The sequence below is a fragment of the Mustela erminea genome, chromosome X (genome assembly GCF_009829155.1).
Source record: "Mustela erminea isolate mMusErm1 chromosome X, mMusErm1.Pri, whole genome shotgun sequence".
Classification (NCBI taxonomy): Eukaryota; Metazoa; Chordata; class Mammalia; order Carnivora; family Mustelidae; genus Mustela; species Mustela erminea.
The window spans coordinates 81,178,508-81,200,807 of NC_045635.1; the positions used below are offsets into that span (position 1 = coordinate 81,178,508).

Here is a 22,300-nt window from a genome sequence, read left to right on the forward strand (position 1 = left end):
TCCTGAGATGGTGGCTGGAGGTGCACACTGCCTGTGGGAGTCTGAGAGGATTTTTCTGAGCGTGAGTCTGTATGTTCTCGACCACCCAGAGGGGAGCAGACTGAGACTTCTCTCTGAGAGGAGGTCTGGGTGCAGTTTATTTTCCACTAAACCTCCCAAAAGCCTCAAAAAGCCACCAAAGGGAAAAAACCTCCAGAGAACAAAAGCCTGAAAAAACAGTTTCATCAGAGCCTTTCCCCTTTTAAGGGAGCAAGAGGACTCAACCCAAGCAAGACAGACTGAAAAACAATGCAGCAGACCCCTCCCGCAGAAAGCCAGGGGTAAAATTGAGAGGACAATCACCACAGGGTCCCCATAAAACTGTAAAATCCCAATATCAGGGGAAAAGAAGATACTAAACTCCTGGTATTGCCCTAAAACCTGTACATTTCATAGATACAACTTTCATCTTTAAATCGTTCTCACTATTATTTCCTTTTAAAATTTTTAACCTATTTACAATTACAGCTAGAGGTTCAATACAAAAAACTCTATAATTTTTAACATGAACTTTTTTCCATACATATACTTGTGTTTTTCTTTGGCTATTTTATTTTTTTAATATACATATAGATATAAGCTTCAAGTTAATCCTTTTTCCCTAATATATACTACCCCTATATATAAACCAGTTTTAATCTCCCTTTCTCTCTGGAAAGTTGAGTTCTTTATCAAAGATAGCAAGATATACCCAGGAAGAATCAAAATGAACTTCCTCACCCACATTGAGGATTTATAAGCACCCTCCCATCTTTTTATTCTGTCAGTGTTTCTGTGTATTTGTTTTTGTTCTGGTACTATATAAATCTTATCCTTGGGGTTCATGTTGGCTGGGTTCCTTTTTTTTTTTTTTCTTGTCATTTATTTTTCTCAGTCTTTTAGTTTCTCCATTTTTGTTTGTATACCTTATAAATCTTACCTTTGGGGCCCATTCTGGCTGGGTCTTCTCTCTCTCTCTCTCTCTCTCTCTCTATCTATCTCTCTCTCTCTTTTTTCCTGTCTCTCTTTTTCTCTCTCTTTCTCTCTCTTTTCTTTTTTCTTTCTTTTTGGTGGTGACTTATGATTGCTTAGTAGCATTCGAAGGTGCACCTTGCCTGGATTGTGGTTGACACACTCAGCTACACAACCCCTCAACCACCTCTCACCAAAAAGATTAGGAGGAGGAAAGCCCAAGAGAGGAAAAATTCAGAGACTGTGCTGTCTCTATTAGAGCTATTGGATATGGACATAAGCAGTATGTTAAAAAGGGAATTCTGGGTAACAATTATCCAGGCAATGACTAGGTTGAGAAAGCCTGGAATCGATTAGGGCAGAAGTGAAAGCCACCCAGGAATATTTTAAAAATGCTATCAATGAGATCCAATCTAATCTAAATTCTCTAAGAGTAAGGATAACCAAGGCAGAAGATAGAATTAGTGATTTGGAGGACAAACTGATAGAGAAAAAGGATCAGGAGAAGACCTGAAACAAACAGCTTGGAAGCCATGAAAACAGAATTAAGGAAATAAATGATGCCATGAAACGTTCCAACATCAAAATTATAGGGATCTCTGAGGGAGAGGAGAAAGAAAGAAGACTAGAAGATATAGTTGAACAAATTCTCCATGAAAACTTTGCTGGTCTGGAGAATGGAACCAGCATTCATGTCCTAGAGGCAGAAAGGTCACCCCCCAAGATCATAGAATCTAGAAAGACTTTGAGACTCCTGATTATGAAAATGATGAATAATAATTTTACACAGAAGTTCTTGAAAGCAGTTAGGGAGAAGAGGTTCCTTACCTACAGAGGAAGGTCCATCAGAATAATGTCAGACCTGTCCACAGAAACCTAGTAAGCCAGAAAGGGCTGGCAAGACATATTCAGGGCACCAAAGGAGAAGAACAGGCAGCCAAGAATACTTTATTCAACAAGGCTGACATTCAGAATGGATGGAGAGATAAAGAGCTTCCAAGATTGGCAAGGTTGGAAAGAGAATGTGACCACGAAACTGGCACTACAAGAAATATTAAAGGGGGATCTATAAAAGAGGAAAGAACCCAAGAATATCATTGAACAGAAACCTATGGAGACAATCTATAGAAACAAAGACTTCACAGGTAACACGATGTCAATAAAAAAGTATCTCTCAATAATCACTCTCAATGTGAATGGCCTAAATGCACCCATAAAATGCCACAGGACTGCAGATTGGATAAAACAACAGAATCCACCCATATTTTGTTTACACGACACCCATTTTGAACCTAAGGATACATTCAGACTGAAAGTGAAGGGATGGAGAAGCATCTTTCATGACAAAGGGCCACAAAAGAAGGCTGAGGTACTGATTCCCATGTCAGATAACTTCGATTTTAAACTAAAGACTGTAGTCAGAGATACAGAAGGACACTACATCATTCTTAAATGGTCTATGCACCAAGAAGATCTAACAATTGCAAATATTTATGCCTGCAATATAACTGCAGCCAACTATATAAGACAACTGTTAATCAAGATAAAGAGTCATATTGATATGAATACATTAATAGTAGGGGGTCTTAACATGCCACTCTCAGTAATAGACAGATTATCCAAGCAGAAAATCAATAAAGAAACAAGATCATTGAATGACACATTGGACCAGATGGACCTCATAGATGTATACAGAACATTCCACCCACAAACAACAGAATACTCATTCTTCTTGAGTGCACGTGGAGCTTTCTCTAGAATAGACCACATATTGGGTCACAAATCAGGGCTCAACTGATACCAAAAGATTGAGATTATTCCCTGCATATTCTCAGACCCCAGTGTTTTGAAGCTGAAACTAAATCACAAGGAAAAGTTTGGAAGGAATTCAAACACATGGAAGCTAAAGACCACCTTGCTTAAGAATGTTTGGATCAACCAGGAAATCAAAGAAAAACTTAAACAATTCATGGAAACCAATAAGCATGAAGACACATGGGTCCAAAATCTATAGGATACAGCAAAGGCAGTTCTAAGGGGGAAATACATAGCCATCCAAGCTTCCCTCAAAATAACTGAAAAATTGATGGTACACCAGCTCTCTTTACACCTTAAAGAACTGGAGAATCAACAAAAAATTAAGCCAACCCCACACATAAGAAGGGAAATAATCAAAATCAGAGCAGAGATCAATCAGATAGGAACTAGAGATATAGTAGCATCAACAAAATAAGAATCTGGTTTTTTGAAAGAATCAATAAGATAGAAAAACCACTGGCCAAACTAATCCAAAAGAAAAGAGAGGACCCAAATTAATAAAATTATGAATGAAAAGGGAGAGATCACGACTAACACCAAGGAAATAGAAACAATCATTGGAAGTTATTATCAACAGTTATATGCCAATAAGTTAAGCTACCTAGAGGAAATGGATACAACCATGGAAACAAGAAATTTCCAAAACTGAATCAGGAAGAAACGGACAACCTGGGTAGTCCAATATCAAGTAACAAAATTGAAGCAGTGATCAAAAACCTCCCAAAAAAACAAAAGCCCAGGACCTGACAGATAGAGAGAATATTGCTCAACTTCATAAAATCTATCTATAAAAAACCCACAGCGAATATCATCCTCAATGGGGAAAACCTGAGATCCTTCCCTTTGAGATTGGGAACACGACAAGGATGTCCACTCTCACCACTCTTGCTCAACATAGTACTAGTCCTAGCAACAACAATAAGACAACAAAAAGAAATAGTCTATAAAAATTGGCAAAGAAGTCAAACTCTCTCTCTTCACAGATGACATGATACTTTATGTGAAAAACCCAAAACACTCCATCCCCAAACTACTCTAACTCATACATCAATTCAGTAATGTGGCAGGATACAATATCAATGTACAGAAATCAGTTGATTTCTTATACACTAACAATGAAAATATAGGAAGGGAAATTAGATAATTGATTCCATTTGCTATAACACCAAGAACCATAAGGTACCTGGGAATAAACCTAACAAAAGAGGTAAAGGATCTGTACTTGAGGAACTATAGAATACTCATGAAAGAAAATGAAGAAGACACAAAAAGATGGAAGGCCATTCCATGCTCATGGATCAGAAGAATAAACATTGTTAAAATGTCTATACTGCCTAGAGCCATCTATACTTTCAATGCCATCCTCATCAAAATTCCACCGGCATTTTTCAAAGAGCTGGAAGAAACAATTCTGAAACTTCTATGGAATCAGAAGAGACCCCGCATTGCCATGTGAGAGAAAAAAGAAAAAGAGAGAGAGAGAGAGAAACAGAAGAAGAAAGAATGAATGAAAGAACACAAAAAAGGAAGAAAGAAAAAAGAAGGAAGGAAGGAAGGAAAAGAAAACGTTTACAGAAGGAATAAATTCCTTCTCTTTATCATGGTTTTCTGTGTACAATCTTTGTTTGGCAATCACAATATCATCCATCAATTTATTGATGAATAAAATGTGTCACTCATCAACACTTCCAGAAATGTTCTGATAATCATCAGGAAAATATTTGCCAGCTATTCAAATAAAGACAGATTACTTGGATGGAAAAAGCAATCTGGCTTTCAATACCAGCATCTGGCCCACTTAGTAATATCTTCATCTCCCTGAAATCTCAAGATTAAAGTTCTCCTGAAGTCTCAGGTATTCATTTTATAGCCTAGCCCAGATTCCAGCTCTTCATTTCCCAGCCCAAGATGCTACAGAGAAGAGTGTTCTCTGTAGTTTTCAGAGATCACTGGGCACTCTCACAAATAGATGTCTTTTCAACTAAGCATAAACTTCCAATTCTGTTAAATTTAACCTATCTCCCATTTAGTAAAACAATAACAGATATCATATTTTATAACACTATAGTACATAGCCTCCACACATGCTGTAAAAGAATTTATCTAATGCTTTAATGAACTGGTTTATTTTTCATTCAAGATGTGTGCAAAGGGGACGCCTGGGTGGCTCAGTTGGTTGGATGACTGCCTTTGGCTCGGGTCATGATCCCGGAGTCCTGGAATCGGGTCCCGCATCAGGCTCCCAGCTCCATGCGGAGTCTGCTTCTCCCTCTGACCTTCTCCTTGCTCATGCTCTCTCTCACTGTCTCTCTCTCAAATAAATAAAAAAAAAAAAACTTAAAAAAAAAGATGTGTGTAAAGAAACACCCATGTTTCTCCTTCTTCCAGCTGCAAAGAATACTTTTCTTGGACTTGATTTGAGTGTAACTGAAATGAAAACTTTACTTTTAAAAGTGTTGGGAGCTCTTAGAAGGTCCTCAAATGTTTTCAGTTTTATTTTCTCTTTTCAAAGTATGCCAGAGCATGATTTCCTAGACAATATATTTAGGAATAGCAGAAAAAGATAGGATCAATTAAGCTATAGTCTTTGGCTATTTTGAAATTTGATTTTTAACTTTTTCCCTTCTCATCTCTTTATGACACTGGAACTCTGCTTCTACCAATGTGTCTCTTTCACAGATGATTGCCCCAATACCTATACACCTCTTTAATTGCTGACCCAATTTTTTGTAACAGTTTATATATTTTAAAATGTTACACAGATTATAGGAATCAACCGTGCATTCGCAAAAAGAATGAAAATATAGACTAAGATTTATTTTTGTGATAGTATGTCTACTTGGGGTAATATCATATTATTTAGACTTCAGTAAATTTCACTAGGACCCTGAGCTTACAATCAGTGTTGTTTTGTATAATTTAATACATACAGCTATTTCTTGAACTGATGTAAAGGGTGTAAGCAATACTTGAGATTATGTTGGTTGATCAATTAGACATGCTTTTTGAAATTATATAGGATTTGCACTAGATCTATTTTGCATTAGATTTGGAAATATGGGAGGAGTCCAATTACCTTCCCTCTTGCCTTAGCTTATAAGAACTAAATCTTAAGAAAAATTTGTAACCTCCATGTGGTACAAATGCCTGAGGCAGTAGTGAGAAACAGAAGAAATCCTTTGTTCAGGAGACCTCTAAGATGATTGGAAACAAGGGTGAGGCCACGAATCCAGGCTATGGGAGGCTGGGTACTGCCAGTTCTTCTCTGTTTTGCCTTAAAAAATGGTCAGGTATCAATGTCCCATGAAGAGAGCCATGTGTTCATATGGCAGGAAAGAAAACAAACAAACAAAAAACAAAACAAAACAAAACAAACAAACAAAAAACAGTGGCTATTCTTTAGTTTACATCTGCCCTGGAGTTAAGCACTTTTATGGTAAGTCATCTGTGCCGGCTATAGATTGCATTAGAATTTCTGAAATAGTTCATAAATTAAACTGTAGCACATTCCTCCTTCATAGGTTCCCCACCAAAGAATACCCTTCTAGAATATCCTTGCCTCTTAATATTTAAAAGTGTCAAATATACCTACAGACAATGCAAAATACTGTTTCTGTAATTACCTGTGTAATTGGAGCCAAAATAATTAAAAAGTAATGTCCCTCATGGTTGCTGCTTTCTTGGATGAGGAAAAGGGGAAAATAAGAAATTAATTTCTTGTACAAACTTATTCATTTTCCTATGGAAGGAATACTTTTAAAAACTCAAAATTAATAAGATTGCCCAAATAGACAACAATGTATGGGTATCATGCCATTGTAAAAACAAAAACATTTAACTTAAAAGGATGAAGAAAATGTTAATAGCAAGAATCCCCACAGTAGGGGCACTTCATGAAATGTCTGACTCATATGCCACCTTGCATAAGTTAAAAGCCCTTTCTTAGCATACAAAACATGCTGTTACCACTTTCAGAAATTTAAAAAGTTTTCCTGAGGCAGGCACTACTAAGTTCCTCTCATTTATAAAACTACTCCTTATTTGGTTTTTTTCCGTTCTTCCTCCCCACCTTCCTTCCTATTTTTTGTGCCCCCCACCCACTCTAGGTGTATGAATTCCTGCTTATGAAATCATAAAGTCAATAATGAAGGAAACTAAATATAATAGTAGATACATAATGCATACTTACCTAAATTTGCTAAGTCCCAAAGAGGTGGAGCAGAAAGAAATGTGCAGTTTAGAATTAAGGAAGAAGGTAATTGTTTCATTTTTCAAGGACTGAAAACTTTAAAGATAATACTAAATCAACTACCACTTGTGCTGTTACTCTAGGATTTCACTAATAATATAGTTCTCTGCCTTTTCTTTCTATAGTAACTGATTTGAGTTTCTTGTTTTGTTTTGTAGCTCAATATTACTCTCTCCTCGGTGGAATGTTGGTGGTGGTGTTGTTAATTAAGGGTACAGTGTTATTTCACCATTTTTTTTCATCCTTTCCATTTCATAGGAATTACTGAAAGGTAAGTCTGTGAGAGCCCAATGGAGGTGGAGGCCCATATAAATAGCCGAAGCCAATTGTTTACAAACAATATAGCTTATATGGGAAAAAGAAGAGAGAGAGAGAGAGAGAGAGAGAGAGAGATACTTTATTCCAAAAAGTTTTCTTTCAAATGCCATTAATCTCTGTTATCTCTGTTTATCATTCTGGATGAATCCTTTAGGTGTGTGTGGTGTGTGTGTGTGTGTGTGTGTGTGTGTGTGTGTGAGAGAGAGAGAGAGAGAGAGAATAAATGTACACAGATTCAAAATGTAGCACACCTCATTTTATTGTTGTGTTTTGTTTTATTGCACTTTGAGATAGTATGTTTTTTGGTTTTGGTTTTTGCTTTTGTTTTGTTTTGTTTGTTTTGTTTTAAAATTGAAGATTGTAGCAAACTTGCATAAAACAAGTTATCAACATCATTTTTCCAACAGCATTACTCACTTTGTATTTATATGTCACATTTTGGTAATTCTCACAAAATTTAAACTTATTTATTACTATTATATTTATTATGGTGATAAACGATCAGTGATTATGACTCAGTTGATAGTTAGCAATTTTTATCAATAAAATATTTTTCATTAAGTTTTGTACACTTTTTAATTTTTTTAAAAAATATTATTTATTTATTTATTTATTTGAGAGAGAGAGAGAGAGAGAGAACTAGCACTGGGGAGGGGCAGAGAGAGCTAGAGAGAAAGACTCAGAAACCCTGCTGAGCAGGAAATCAGATGTGGTGCTTGATCCCTGGACCCAGAGACCATGACCTGATCTGAATGCAGATACTTAACCAACTGAGCCACTCAGGTGCCCCAAGGTTATGTACAGTTTTTTAGACATGCTATTTTACACTTAATTGACTACAGTATAGTGTAAACATATCTTTTATATGTACTGGGAAGCCAAAAAATTCATTTGATTCACTTTAATTAGATATTTGCTTTATTGTGGTTGTCTGGAACCCAACTCACAATACCTTCAAAGAATGCTTATACGTCTGCAACTAATACATGAGGGATAAATCTAACCATTGATATGTTAAAATAAGGCAACAACATAGTTCTTCATGGCTCTTAAGTGTATCCATTTTTCACAGAGACTATGGATGGTTGGGAACAACGTTGACTATGGATACTATAATGCTATCATTAAAGACCACACAAGTCAAGAAGTGCACTGAGACCAGAATTCGACTGTGGTGGATTTCATACTTTCTATCTATTCATCCAACCCCCTTTCCTAGAACTAGATGTTCTCATATTTAACCAAATTTCTGACTTGAACTAGAATTTCAATATAAATAAGTCTTCAGAAGAGTAATAAATGAAAAGGGCTTACAAAGCCTTCTGTCATAAGGTCTCAAAACCTGAGACAGTGTAAAAAGATCATTACTTTTTAAAATCATATAGGGTGCCTGGGTGGCCAAGTTGGTTAATTGGCTGCCTTCAGCTCAGGTCATGATCACAGAATCCTGGGATCAAGTCCCACATGAAGCTCCCAGCTCCATGGGGAGTCTGCTTCTCCCTCTGACCTTCTCCCCTCTCATGCTCTCTCTCACTGTCTCTTTCTCAAATAAACAAATAAAATCTTAAAAAAAATAAATAAAATAAAATCATATAAATGTCCAATTAAATGACATAAAAAAGGATTCAGACTTTCAATTTTATGAACAGAATTATGTACTGTATCTTTACAACTAAGGACTTTCCAAATAATGGAGTTCTATAGGTGAGGTTCAGTGGGCTGAGGTCTGGAACCAATGACCAAGAAAGAATTCTTGAGACATCTTTGGTGCAAAATGGTGGTTTATTAAAGCACAGGGACAGGACCCCTGGGCAGAAAGAGCTGCTGCCCTGGGTTGTAAGAGATGGCAGGTTATGCACCTTGCAGTTGGGGGAAGGTGAGGGGAAGGGAGGTTTCAACAGAGCTTTCATATGCTAAAGAGGGCCTACCCAGTGCCAGGATACTGGAGGTGTGATCAATGTTGTCTTTTGGCAAGCCATTCACACTTCTATCAAGGGTCTTTGTTAGTGAGATTTGGGTTTAGAAGAAGTTTAACTTTATTTAGGGCTTGAGGAACTGAGTTATTTGCCTCTGAAAATTGTGCTATTGATAAGGTAACTTCTTTGTAGATGTTTAGGACATTTGTAAACCAAGGGAGACTGTATTGCAGGATTGTGATCTCTGCAAGTTAACTATTTGTTTCTCCTTTATGGCAGTCAGGGGTGCCTGAGGAATTTCACACACATTACCAAGGGGAGTGGGTGGAGAGGGGGTGCAAGGTGCCAGCTTTTGCTTTGTCTTCAGCCTGCCTCCTGCTCCCTCATCACAAAAATCTTGACGAGTTTCTGGACAGGAACCCACTCACAATATGCCACTTTGGCATGTGGACTATTTTGAGCTGAAGGCACTTGAGACCTTGTGGGCTCAAAAGAACTTTTGCTCCTCCCTTAACTACAAAGAAAAATCTAAATTGGGGGTCTTTCCTAGAATAGGGTGATTAGCTGAGATAAATTTTATCAGAGAGATCCATCTATGTGGTAGGACAGACATCTAATTACCAAACCTCTACTCTTCTTATCACTCTGTGAAATGTATTCTTTTCCTCTGAAATTCCAAGTATCTACCCCCTTCTTCTTAGTTCACAATGATATATATACCTCATTTTGCCTGACTGTGTTTGGAATTTCCATGTCTATGTGGATTCCCGGTATGCATACCTATTAAACTGGATTTTCTTTTCTGTTAATCTGTCTCATGTCAATTTGATTTTAGTCCAACTAGAAGGACCTTTGAAGGGACAAGAATTCTTATTCTCCAACAGTTTGCATAGCTGGAAGGATGACTTTAACTTACTGGACACTTCTCACCCTGGACACTGCTGCATGTGAGAGATCCTTGGGACATCTGACATACAGCCAACAAAAGCTAATATTTTTTTACCCTACCAGCCTCCTGGAATTTCTATCTGCAGAGTCTAATAGAACAAGAGTGGTGAGAGTGCTTTTTCTTTCTTTCTAAATCTAGATTAGCAGGAGAAAATATTTGTAGAACTAGTTCCTTGGGCTTAGCAACTCTGATTAAATTTGGTAGAGTACCCTTTGGTTACTGATTTATTTCCAGAACATCCAAAGATGTTCTTTGTTTTCCTTTACCTGTGTCTTTTATGTTGTTTGTCATCTCTCACTGAGAGATATCTTGGAAGCCAAAGCTTCAAAATTGGTGGTCATGGATCAAGAACTTAAAAGCTGTTAGAACACTCACCAACTCAAGAAGACTCCCATGATAGAATAAGAAGACTCCCATGACAGAAAGGATTATACTGACACTAGGTCACCTGCTAAGTTCAAGAAAACTGTTCATCAAGGTACAATATAAAAAAAGAACCAAAACCAAAACAAACAAACAAAAACACATAATCCCCAAACCCATGACATATTCTTCCTAGGTATCAGGGTGGATCCAAAAGAATTAAAACCTTGATAAAACGTTCATAATTTTCCTTTTGTCTATTCTTTGTCTTAAAAACTTGTTCTCCACCTTCTAGAGAATGCAATTACCAGGGTGCAGCTTGGTAGCCAGCTGCCAGAGGCGTTTGTCATGAGAAGTTCCAGCCCATAAGAACCTTTGTCATCTTAACCTTTGTTACTCTTTAGTGCTGGAAAGTCTTATTCCAGAAGTACCTGTTCAGTTATCTTCAGATAGTGGGATTGTGACTGGAGGCATTTCATTTGAGACCAAAGACACCATTTTCACTACACCATCCTTATTGCCTGTACAACAAAGGCCTTCACTTTCTTAGACTAATTTTGGGAGTAGCTTTTGGATCATAGGGGATTCATCATCTATGCCATCTCTGGATGCCTCATGAGTCTTTGGTTAAGCCCCTAAAAGGGTTATTGGTATGAGTAACTATTACGAGATCCTACTTGTCAATAGCCAGAATACAGATCTTTTAAATTGGCTCTGTTCACACACACACACACACACACACACACACACACACACACACTAAAGAGCTCTCAAAGGTCTTATCAGTATAATGGCTAGCCTTAGGGACTTCCTTGACAAGGTAAAAGAAGTCAGACTTAGAACAAAAAGAAATATTCCCATTCAATGTAAATTCTCCTTCTTAAAATCAGGCTAATGTGCTTGATTTAGCTTCCTTTTTCCTACAATATTTACAGAGATCATGCTGACATAATCTCTAGGTTCAAAGTATTCAGGTTGTTCATGTAAATGCTGAAAGCCAGAAAATGAATTTAACAAAATCATTCAAGAATGATAACCAAGCTCACTTGCTTTTACCTTCTAGGGCTCTGCCTAGCCTCAGGCACACCTATACAATGTCCTTTGAAAGAGTATCCTAGAACTCCCATCACAAATAATTTCTGTCTCCTGGACATCAGAGGAATTTTTTTAAAGATTTTTTTCTTTTAAATAAATTTATTAACGTATTTATTTATTTATTTATTTATTTATCTGACAGAGAGAGCCAGAGAACACAAGGTGGGGGGAATGGCAGAGGGAGGAGGAGAAGCAGGGTTCCTTCCAAACAAGAAGCCCAATATGGACCTCAATCCAAGGACCCTGGGATCATGATCTGAGCCTAAGTCAGGCACTTAACGAAGTGAATCTCCCATATACCCCTAACATCAGAGCTTGAAGCCTTATTACCTCTACATTCAAAAATTATTTGACTATATCCATAACCTTCCCCTCTGAGGAAATAGATGAACAAAATTTCTCTGAGCCCTCCTGGAAATAATCTACAAAAGGTCAATATTCAGGGTTAATAGAAGCTGAGGTTAGATTATACACCCAGAAAGAAAGCTTTTGTTAAAATCCTTCATACAGACTTCATAAAGACTTTTGGTTCCCATTTTACTTAATTTTTTTCCTGGTATAAAGACGTAAATTTAGTTAAAAATATGAGTCAGTCCTTTGATATTCAGGTTGCCATCCAATTCTTTGGAGAATTACCATCAACTGTCTTTATTTTACCAATCTCTGAAAAACCAGAAATAAACTCTACAAACATGTTAATGTCCACCTGATGAAGGTTTAGAATATAAGTGAGGTTCAGTGGGGTGGAGTCCAGAGCCAATGGTCAAGAAAGAATTCTTGCGAATTCTTTGATGCAAAATGGTTGTTTATTAAAGCAGGGAAACAGGACCCATGGGCAGGAAGAGTTGTTGCCCTGAGGTTGTGAAGGGTGGCAGGTTATATGCCATGGGTTGGGGGAGGTAAGGAAAAATGAAGGTTTCAAAAGAACTTTCATATTCTAAAGAGGACCTACAAGGAAGGGAGGCCTTGAAGCCTTGTCATTGTTAAGGTTTTCCCTCTAGCAAGGTATTAACATTAAGATAGGTGGGAGATTCCTAATGAATGTCACATATGTCCCACCTGGGAGTGGGGGGTGAGGGAAGGTTACAGGGTGTCAGCTTCTGCTTTGTCCTCAGCCAGCCTTCTGTTCCTCACCACACCTACCTTTACCACACCTTGAATATTATTCTCAAAATGTTTGTGGATATTTTTTTTAAATCAATATATTGGAACAAAATTATTCTGTACTTTTAGAAAAGGGTAGGTTTCAAATAACAATTATTCTGAACCTTTAATAAAAGGTTTCTCTAATTTCTTTTTGTCCCTTGAAATTATAAATCTTATCATGTCTTTGAAATGTAAACACAGCCCACAATTTCCCTAAAGGAAAAAATAAAGATAAAAAAGAGAGGAAGGAATGAAGCCTTTTCAAAAATACAAATGGCTGAAAAAGCTTTTATGCATAGATTCTAGCACCACTTTTAAGGTTGTGGAAGTTCTGAGGCGACTGAGAAACCCAAGTAGCACATGGAGCACTGGGAGAACACAGATTTATTAACCCCAGTGGGCTCAGGGGTATCACTCCCAAAAGTGTGAGCACCCGGCCTTTGTTGGCACTGGTTTTTATAGGCAAACTAGGGATTTTTTGTGGTTTCTCACAGCTGCTTGGCTCACGGGTCTCGTGGTAGTTCCTAAAGCTATGCAGAAGTGACTTGGTAAAGTGCCAAGTCATCCTTGGGGGGGAATTGACTTGGTGGACAAGTGCCAAGTCATCATCAGTGGATCCTCATCTCAGTGAGGTGGCCATTTTGGGCTTTCTGCCTCATTAATAAGCAGTTATGCTCCAAATATCCACCTTGGAGAAAACTTAGGTACTCTCTTTTTTGATTTAATATAAATTTTCTACCACCAAATTCTCTAAGACCTAAAAGCTATTCTTTGGCATGCAAACTTTAGGAAAATGTTTTTCATAAAAATAGATAATTGATAGATAGATAGACAGACAAATACATGTAAGTATTTAAAAATTGGGTTTATAATGTCCTCTCCAGAAATTTTAACAGAAATAAAATTAAAATTTCTGGAGAGGACATAGTTTGTCTGTGTGTGTGTGTGTATGTATGATGTAAACATGAAATATTTATTCTACCTCAGGATGGCATTGCTAAAATTAATATGTAAAATAGCTCTATTTAGTTGGTTTGAAGGCAAGTACTTTTAAGAATTGTCCATGCCCAAACTCAGAAAGGTAGTACTTAACCCCAATTTTTTTTTTTCAAGTTCATGGTTTTGTAATATAGGTGAGTGGGTGGGGTGGTCTGATCTGAAGCCTATGACCAAGAAAGAATTGAGGTGTCTTTGGTGTAAAAGGTGGTTTTATTATTATTATTATTATTATTTTAATTTTCATTTGTTTATTTGATGGAGAGAGACACAGTGATAGAAGGAACATAAACATGGGAAGTGGGAGAGGGAGAAGCAGGCTCTCCATTGACCAGGGAGCCCAACACAGGGTTTGATCCTAGGACCCTGGGATCATGTCCCAAGCCAAAGGCAGCCACTTTATGAATGAACCACTCAGGCACACCAAAAAGTTGCTTTTGTTAGAGCATAGGGATAGGACCCATGTGTAGAAAGAGCTGCTGTCCTGGGGTTGAGAAGTGGTTGGTTATATACTTGGGAGTTGGGAAAGGTAAGGAAAAGGGAGGTTTCAAAAAGGTTTTCATGTGTTAAAGAAGACTCACAGATACCGGATCCCTTGCCCTATCTTGTTGTCAAGTTAAGGTTGATTTTCCCCCTAATAAGGCATTAACATTAAGACAATTGGGAGCTTTCTGGAGAAATAGCACACATATCCCACCCAGCAGTGGGGAAGGAGGTTGCAGGGTGTCAGCTTGTGCTTTGTCCTTAGCTAATCTTCTATTCCCTCATCAATGTGACTTGGGAAAATATTCAGTATTAAACGCTAATTTTTTTGTGGTTTACTTAAAATAAATATGCCTTTAGTGTTATCAGCACTAAATATAAAATTTAATTCTGATTCTCTTTACTAAAAGTCAAATAATTTCACAGGATTTCTCTTATAAAATTTTTCAGAAAGGAAGAAAAACTTAGAATAATGATTGACTTTGTCTAATGCTTCATGTTTTTGTGGGTAGCCTAGGCATAATTGTAAAAATAAGAAATGTAAATAGATGTAAATAAAATAACAATATCTGTAGGTAAATTTCTAAAAACCTTCCAAAATCTCTGGTAACCTAAAATTTTAAAATTTCGCTAAATTGAATAGATGTAGGAAGGACATTACAGTTCAAAGGTGATGGCAACGAAAGAATTCTTGAGACGTCCTTGGTGCAAAAAGGAGATTTTATTAAAGCATGGGGACAGGACCCATGGGCAGAAAGAGCTGCATTGGGGTCATGAAGAGTGGCCTATTATTTACTTTCAAGTTGGGATAGGTTAAGTCTCTAGGGAACTTTGGAAGCAAGGTTTCCGGGACCTTAAAGAGGCTAGCTATTGTTGGGAAAAGGTCATTTATTTCTCTCTAATAAAAACTGAGTCATGAGACCATTCAGATGTGTATCAGTGGGCCATATGCTTGGAGATGGTTGTCAGCATGTACATTAGGAGGCTTAGAGTTAAAGTTCCAGAGGAATGTTTATATGTTAAAATAGACTTACAGGATCGTGGGGTGTGGGGGCTAAGATAGCCTTTTGCCCTTAGCTGAGTGTCAGCATCAAGGCAGTTGAGTCCCTATAAGAATGTCACTATGCCTATTTCAAGGACTTGTCAACTGGCTTTAGGGAATAGAAGGCAAGCTGAGAACAAAGCACAGGCTCACACCCCAAACCCATCCCCCCAGATGGAATATATGTGACATTCCTCATGCAGTTCTGGCTGCCCTAAAGCTAAGGAAAAGAAAAACAAATAGTTAACTTATAGATATCACAATCCTACAAGATATGAGTCTCCTTCATTTTAAAAATGTCTCAGTGATCTACAAGAACAAAGAATTTCTATCAATAATCTAGCTTCCAGAAGGAAATGTAGATTCAATTAAATGCCTTTATAACCTGCAGCCCATTGTCAGATACTTGAAGCTGGCAGAATGTAAAGTTCCTCCAGGAAGCTCCAAACTATCTTAATGGTAATGTCTTGCCAGAGGGAAAAACGACTTTAAGTTGACAGTGGCAAGGCCTCCAGTATCCTGTGAGTCTTCTTTAACACATGAAAATCCTTTTGAATCATCTTTTTTCCTTACCTCCCCCAACTCCCAAGTATATAGTCAGCCACCCCTCATCCCCAGGGCAGCTACTCTTTCTACCCATGGGTCCTGTCCCTGTGCTTTAATAAACCACCATTTTGCACCAAAGACATCTCAAGAATTCTTTCTTGTTCATCAGCTCCAGACCTTACCCCACCAAGCGTCACTTATGTCCCAAAAGCGCATCATAAGGAAATTTAATAATTTTTCTTCTGCCTTTGTTTCCCATATCACTTCCCTCTGAATGATTTTGACCCTTAAATCTTTTTTTTTTAAGATTTTTTTTATTTGACAAAGAGGGAGCAGGAGCAGAGGAGCAGCAGGCAGAGGGAGAGGGAGAAGCAGAATCCCTGCTGAGCGGGAGCCTGATGTCAGACTCCATCACAGGATCCTTGGATAATGACCTGAGCCAAAGGCAGACACTTAAGGACTGAGCCACCTTGTCACATGACCCTTAAATCTTTAAGGTTGTTGAGGGTGGAAGGTCTCATCTTCCTGTTGAATAGGGGTGTAGACATGCCCTAATATGGATCAACATTGGTCATTTGGGACTTATGTAGATATAAGAATTACAAAAGGCAGAAGCAGCTGAATCCAAGGAAGACAGCATGTGTGGGTCTTTGCAAGTGGAAAGGATCATATGTTGGCTTGAATTTATGACAGCAAAGAAGTTTCAGTGATGTAAGAAAGACATTAGGGTTTGAAGTCAAAGGCCAAGAAAGAATACTCGAAACATCTTTGGTGCAAAACTGATTTCATTAAAACATGGTGACAGGACCCGTGGGCAGAAAGAGCTACACTAGGGCCATGAGGAGTGGTCCATTATATACTTTGAAGTTGGGAGGGGATTATGGATAGCGTAAGAATCTATGGAATTTTGGAAGCAAGTTTTCCAGAACCTTGAGTGGGCTGGCTATTGTTGAGAAAGTTCATTTACTACTGTCTAATAAAACCTGAGTCATGAGACCCTTCAGATGTATACAGATGGGCCATATGCTTGGGGGATGATTGACAACATGTATCTTGGGGTTTAGAGATAAAGGAAGTTCACAAATGTATTTTTATAACTTAAAGTAGACTTACAGGATCCTGAGGGAGCGAGGGTTCTCTTTTGTCCTTAGCAAAGGATTAACACTGAGGCAGCTGAGTCCCTAGAAGAATGTCCTTGCCTGCTTCAATGACTTGTCAATGGGCTCTTGGTAGTAAGGAAATTCAATAATTTTTCTTATGCCTTCGTTTACCACTTCATTCCCCACTTTGACCCTTAAATCTTTGGGTTGCTGAAGGTAGAATTTCTTATCCTCTGTAACTTTTTCCTGCTGAATAGGGGTGTAGAGATGCCGCTACCTATCGTTCAACATTGGTCATTTGGGGCTTATATAGATACAGGAGTTACAAAAAGCAGAGGCAGTTGAATCCAAGGGATACTGCGTGTGTGGATCTTCCCAAATGGAAAGGATGATCTGTTGACTTGAAGCCATGGCAGTGAAGGAGTCTCAATACCAGGTGGAGAGACATGGGAGAAAACAGAAAAACATGATTAATGTAACAGAAAGAAAAAGAAGCTCAAATAAGAGTTATTTGAGAGTTGACAAAAAAAATCCTCTTCCAGTCCAGGAGTTTAACCAATCATTAAAGGAAAGAGAGGGATTGTTGAAAGTGCCAATTTGAATATTCTTGTCTGCAATTCAGAAATATTTTGTGATAATCTGGAACATATACATAGCATTTTTTTTAAGATTTTATTTTTATTTATTTGAAACAGAGAAAGAGAGAGAGAGAGAGAGATCACAAGTATGCAGAGAGGCAGGCATAGAGAAAGAGAGAAGAAATAAGGCTCCCCGCTGAGCAGAGAGCCCAATGTGGTCCTCGATCCCAGGACCCTGAGATCATGACCTGAGCTGAAGGCAGAGGCTTAACCCACTGAGCCACCCAGGCACCCTAGCATTTTGTTTTTATGGTAATACAACTTCTACCTCGTGTAGCAGTTGAAACATCTAATGCCATTCTATTTTGTAAAACTGCTTTAAGCAGTTGTGTTACTTAAGTATTTAGTAGAGAAATGTTATTTTACGTACCACTTGGGTTTTTTACCCACGTACTTATTAAGAGCTTCCATGTGCCAAACAACACCCTCCAGTCCCAAATAGGGAACAAAAAATGATGTTAGGTGGTATTGTCAATGAGACATGGAACGTGTTCACCATTTTTTAAAATTTGGAAGGTTAGCTGGGTTGGTAATGATTTTACTAATGCATCCATGCTTTCAGGAAAAACCCAGAGTATAGGGTCCTATCTAGCCTGGGGAAAGCCATGACCACAAGTTAGAGCCACATAACCATCGGGTCCCATTAGGAGATAATCATATAATTCTGGGTCCCTTTAGCTACAGTCAAGATGTCAAGGGCTATTCCATTTTGGAGGGCCACTTTTTGAATGTGTAATTAAAGACAGTCCACTGTTACTTTGTAGAACCAAGGGAGTTCAAGTATTGGGAAAATTTCTCTTACCAAAGTTTTTTTTGTTTTGTTTTGTTTTTTGTTTTTTGTTTTTTTGTTTTTTGTTTTTTCACCTCAGTAGCCTTTTTACCTAAATTAGTAGCCTGGTGTAAGCCCTATGTTATGCATAAATTTTTTTCCCTCACTATTAACAAGCCAGTCCTGTGCATTTCTTGGTCTGAATAGACTGGACTTATGGACCTTTTTGGAGTTAAGACTGGTAAAAGAGTAAATATTTGTTTATTTTATGCTGCCTGCTTGCCTACACACTTTACCAAATTATTTCCTTTAGATTCTAAATTTATATTCTTTGATGTCCTTTGAGGGGAATTATAGCTACCTCGTTAGGTGTACAGCCTTAAGAAGAGTAATAATTTCAGGCTTATATTTGATTGGGAATTATGGCTTGATAATAATCACTGTTTATTCCAAATTGCTCCATGAACATGTACTACTAGGGAAGCATATTTGGAGTCAGTATAAATATTAATTTTTAAGGTTTTGGCAATTGCAATGCAGGGGTGAGCACTATAGCATACCCAGTTTTTCTTATTCGTTTTCTCATGAAACTATTGCCATTTGTAAGCCAACTGTCATTTGTATTTTCAATAGGGACATCTTTTAAATCTGGATGACTAGCATAAGCAAGAGCAATAACCTCTGAATAGTTATGCTTTATAGAATTATGATGGTCAGGTCCCATCATAGTGTAGCTGGGTTTAAAGTCTGACAGGTTTCAAGTATTATTTCAGGCATATCTGTAAATGTAGCCTGGTATTTAATAAGTTGTCCTCCCATTTGTGGCTTTTGGCTTTTAAGGCACTCTGGACTTGACGAGAAGTCATTAGAGTCAGGTACTGTCCCACAGTTAGCTTTGAGGCTCTTTTTACCAGAAAGGTTCTTATGTGCTTGGCTAAAACCTTTGTTTACAATTGTACCTCAATAGGATAAATATGACTATGAGGGATAAAACAATCAAGAAGCCCTTTTTGTCTGAGGTCTAGCATTAACAATGTCCTAAATATAAGGAATCACTGGCAAGTGAGGAAAGACTTGTCAAGAAATAAGGGCAGGCCCAAGTACATCATCCAATCCAATCATGAAGAAAGTGGGGTCATCCATTATCTCCACAAGCCCATAGTTAACCCTATGGACTGGGGTATGCTCTGGCTTTTAAGGAGTGATTTTATCATCCCAGCCACATAGAATTGGCCAAGTTGTAGCTGGGGTATATAAATATTGGTGAATCAATCCCATTTTCCAGTTTAAATGATCATGTGCCCATGGGTTCCTGTTATTGTTCTTACAGAATAACAAACAAGAAGACTGTCTATATATAAGCTACTGTGGTAGTTTCTCTGAAGTTTACCTGAAGTTGTCTAGCTTATGTAAACAACAAACATTTAAAGACGACCAGATCTAGAATTTAACAACCACAAAGGTGTATTATTGAAACTAATTTTCTCTCTAAAATAACCCTCATTTTTTAATCAGACATAGCCAAATCAGAACTAATTTATTTGAAAAAAAATCTAGTTTTAACAAACTTTACCTAATTATTTACATAAGTTCAGCAAGAATAATGATTGGTCATATATTTTTTTTAGAATTTGCTTTGCTGGAACTTTTTGTAAGAAATCTCTAGGTTGAATTTTTAGTAGCTTCTACAGACCAGAAGCCAAGTCAAGTACTTGCCATCAGACATGCCTGCAATACCTGTAGATTTGGGCAAAGTTCTCTTCAGGATGTCCCTAATATATTCTGAGGATCCTGCACATGCCAAGAAGTGACATTCTTTACTCACTTGGTGAGGATTCTGGGAACTCTGTAAGCAAGGTATCGGGCCAATATTTCCAAGGGGATTTATGGCTCTAGGTTTCCTAAAGTCAATCTTAGTTCCCTAAAGCTGTTTGGTCATATCTGAGTCTATGCATGTCTCTCTCAGATATGACATTCCAGTCAAAACCTTGGTAAAATTGTCAATGTTTCCAATGTTATCTTGTTAAAAGAACAGATTCTTACTGAAATTATGCAAATGACTATGATCGCCATGGAAGAAAGAATACTTACTGAGACCTTTTGAATCCTAGAGTGTTTATGTACAGAGAAAAGTTAAATGTGTGAAATTGTTCATAAATGAAAACTTCGTTACATTTTTGTAAGTCATAGATATATTAAGAGAAAGCTTCCTTAATCTGGGAGAGTAATCTGGGAGAACCAGCAGTGTTTCAACCAAAGGATACAAAACTATAATCATTTCTTAAGTTCATTTAGTCCCATGTAATTCTTGTTCAGTTTGAATGCAGCTTTTTAGTTCTGGAAATTTTTACCCATTTCATTTTCATGATCTTAAAGATACTGAATACCTGTTTTGTTTTAAAAGTCTTTTATATGAGGGGCACCTGGGTGGCTCAGTGGGTTGGGCCTCTGCCTTTGGCTCAGGTCATGATCCCAGGGTTCTGGGATCGAGTCCCGCATTGGGCTCTCTGCCCAGCAGGGAGCCTGCTTCCTCCTCTCTCTCTGCCTGCCTCTCTGCCTACTTGTGATCTCTGTCAAATAAATAAATAAAATCTTAAAAAAAAAGACTTTTAGGGACGCCTGGGTGGCTCAGTTGGTTAAGCAGCTGCCTTCGGCTCAGGTCATGATCCCAGCGTCCTGGGATCGAGTCCCACATCAGGCTCCTTGCTCGGCAGGGAGCCTGCTTCTCCCTCTGCCTCTGCCTGCCATTCTGTCTGCCTGTGCACGCTCTCTCCCCCTCTCTCTCTCTCTGATAAATAAATAAAATCTTTAAAAAAAATAAAGTCTTTTATATGAATCTCCTTGAAGATGAAACTCATTTTGTAAGACAGTAATAACAATTATAAATGAAAAAAACAACAACAACAACTCAGAAATGGACATTGTTAATATCTGATATGAGAGTTCACTATAATACGATCAACAATGAAACTCAGTTATTCTGTGACACCTAACACTTCAATAGTAAGAATATTGAATGATGATGACCTTATACCAGCAAGCCTAATTAGTCAACAAGACTTTGTTCATGATTTAGATCTTGGGGAACATTGTTAAAATCTTAGAAAATTTTAAAGCACATGACTAAGTAGAACGAGGTATGTTAAAAACCTAATAAAGGCAAAACATAGAAACTGTTTTTTGTTTGTTTGTTTGTTTGCTTGCTTGCTTTGTTATTTTTTTCTTGACAGGCAAAGAGAAACCAACTATCTACATTTTGTTATCAAGAACAGGCCAACAATTTAAGAAACTTGTCTTTTGGAACAGAGAGAAAGCCAACTTTCTTATACCAATGTACTTCAAAATCCATTCCTTTCAATCTTAGCCCATCCTAACCACATTTTTCAAAGTTTTACCTTCATAAACCTTCTACAATTTTCCGTTACATTCATATACTGTCCCAAGCCATTTCTTTCCAAACAACCAGTCTCATTTAGGACAAAATTACCCTCTTCTACCTTCCATAAAAAATGCATTCCAAGTCTTTATATTTTGCATACACATCTCTTTACTTTTCTATATACAGAGTTGTTTCCCTTATTCCCATCAGTCTTAACTGCACTCTTAGAAACCTTAGTTTCCACTAAAGACTAAGTAGCAGCAAATTGTAAACTGTTACACCAGAATTCTTTAGATGGCAAATTTATGATTCAATTAAGCACAAAACGTGTTTCCCAACATATATAAATATCCTTAGTTTCTTTGCAATAAGAAGTCAAAATGCACAAATCTATGCCCAGTATTGAAAGCTTTAGCACCTTATCTTATTTGGAAAAGACCTAGATGTCCAATGAATTTAATCCCAGTTATCAACCAAGGAAAACTTTAATCAGGCCCCACATC

General features: G+C 37.6%; 1 long non-coding RNA gene across 1 annotated transcript; it reads left to right on the forward strand.

The window, feature by feature from the left end:
• Positions 1-12,243: 12,243 nt before the first annotated feature.
• Positions 12,244-21,893, forward strand: LOC116582875. The gene is made up of 3 exons (XR_004282542.1): positions 12,244-12,254; positions 18,803-18,806; positions 21,808-21,893. It is a non-coding gene; the product is annotated as an uncharacterized LOC116582875 (long non-coding RNA).
• The last annotated feature ends 407 nt before the right edge of the window (positions 21,894-22,300 follow it).